General features: G+C 41.9%; 1 pseudogene; it reads right to left on the reverse strand.

The window, feature by feature from the left end:
* Positions 1-454: 454 nt before the first annotated feature.
* LOC131070076 (acidic endochitinase-like) lies at positions 455-1,503 on the reverse strand (annotated as a pseudogene).
* Between the last annotated feature and the right edge of the window lie 924 nt (positions 1,504-2,427).

The raw sequence follows: 2,427 nt of genomic DNA on the forward strand, positions 1-2,427 counted from the left end.
GAAGATTGTTAGTAATGTCAAGCCCAACGGTCACATGACCATTCGCATTCTCTCAACTCTTGATTTCATAGCTGAATGTGACTGTATAAATGATTTTGTCCCGTCCATGTATAGAAATTCATTGATAATAATTAATAAATAATTTTTCTTGCTTGAGAGTCCGGGTAGCCTTTACGATAAACCATTATAAATTCTTATTTCATATATTTGTTATATTTGTTATGTTATTTTTCTTTCTGCTATTTTGTATTGATTATATGTTTTTCTCTGGTCAACACACTTCTGAATGATGCATTAGGAACTCTTAAACTGGTTATTAACCTTGTGCAGAGCTAGGGAAAGGTCAATGCCAGATAGGTTGTCAACGTGAAGTGAGACGAATATCCAAGGAAATTTGTGGACAGAAGCATACCCCTAAATATATGTTAAATTCACATGACAATGGTGTCATATTTTAATCAATTATTATTATTTTTAAATACAATGCATATAATTTGTTCGGTTGTCTTACTGCTTCGACAATAGCCGAGCTATAACCCGTTTGCTCGTCATAGTACTTGGACCACAGCATGACTCCTCCATAATTGGGGGAGGCCCTGACTTGTGGCAAAACTTTGGTGATGAGTGCGTCTGTAGGAATGAAGCCACTTCCAGCAGCTGCAGACGAAGCGGGAAGGCCCAGGAAGAAGCCCTCTGTTTGAACTGTGGTAATAGACGTTGTCCACTGGTTCCACGAATTCACCAGATCAGAAGCGTCCCCATCGGCATACTGGCAGGAGGGGTTGTTATAGAACTGAATCCACACGTAGTCGAAAAGCCCCGTCTGCAGGGCGTTTCCCAGATGGGCGTCAGGATAAGGACACTCTGGAGCGGCACTGAGATAGACCTTCTTATCGGGCGTGCTAAGAGCAGACACGGCCTTGGCCAGATTTTCCGAGAGGTCCGTCGTGGCTACGATATCGAAATCGATTCCGTCCAGAACGGCGTCTCCGAGAGGCCTTGAGTCCGATTGTCCTCCGAGAAAGTTGTTCCACAGATAGGTGGTCACGTTTCGCGTGTCGTCGACGGTGGCAGCTGCATAGCTTCCAGAGGCACCTCCCAAGGAGAGAAATACCTTTACGCCTCTGGATGGCAGGACTTAATATCGGCGCCGAGGGATTGGCATCCTCCAGAAGAGGGATCGCAGTGGCCTGCTAGGTTGAGCACCGGTGTCTGCCCGTCGCCAAACGTTATCAGAAAGGAGAGAAGCACAATTGCAAAGTTGCCGCTTGCGCAGGTATCGACAAGACTGGCTTCGTTCCCATTTTGGCCCCAGTATACGCTTATGCTTCCCTCAGATGCTCCGCTCCATAGTAGAGCAAGGACAACGGTAATTGAGGCTGTTCTAATTTCGCTTCTCTCCATGGCTGGGAATGAAACATAAAATGTTGTTAGTGGAATTGGGCTCCTGATAAATCTCTCTCTACGAAGACTATTCTGTGCCGTGTCGTGTTCGGCACACATATCCTTACGCGCGAATACTTGCCACTGAACATGCTTCGGTCCCGTGGAATATGTAGACCAGAACTTTCTATTCGACGTAATTTGAGACCGCGTCCCGACTGCCGCTTATTGCGGAGATCTTTTTCTTTCGGGATAATGTTGAATTACTTAACATTTTAAACTTTGTCACACGTGTTGCATTTTATTTTTTAAAATATTTAATTATTTGCATTACTTAATATTTTGTTTTCAAACTTCATATTAAGTATATTCTTTATTATATTAAACTAGCAACTGCACTTTGGTGTGCAATGGGTAGTCCAAGGAGATGCGGAAGGTCGATAAGTAAAAAGGTGATTTATTTTTGGTATGTTTTTGTGCAATAAATAAGGTCAACTGATAGGCCATTTAGAAATTAATGATGTGTTTGCATCACATATTTTTAATGGACAAGTGTTATCTTCAAATCAACTATGCATGTACACTTAAAGGGTTCAAAACCCAATTGAAAAAACCCATGAATTAGGAAGACAATTAGAATCCATTATAAACAATGCCATGCTATGTTTGCAATAGATAGAGGGAGAGAGAGGGAGAGATAGATGGGAGATGAGAGAGAGATAGGAGATAAAGAAATATGAGAGAGGAATTAATAGAGATGGAAGAGATAAATGTATAGTGGGGGGGGGGAGATATTGAGGTAGAGTGAGATGGAGAGATAAGGAGATAGAGATAGATGGATAGATGGAAGAATAAATATGGAGAGATAGAGATAGAGGAAAAGATATATAGATACATAGATGTCTAGGATGAGGGATAGAGAGATGAAGGTAGAGGGAGAGGGAGAGAGAAATAGGGGAAGATTGAGATAGGAAGAGAGAAAGAGAGAGATAAAGAAACATGGGAAGAGAAAAAGAGAGTTATAGATATATGGGAAGAGAGGGA

This window comes from Cryptomeria japonica, unplaced genomic scaffold (genome assembly GCF_030272615.1).
Source record: "Cryptomeria japonica unplaced genomic scaffold, Sugi_1.0 HiC_scaffold_1532, whole genome shotgun sequence".
Taxonomy (NCBI): domain Eukaryota; kingdom Viridiplantae; phylum Streptophyta; class Pinopsida; order Cupressales; family Cupressaceae; genus Cryptomeria; species Cryptomeria japonica.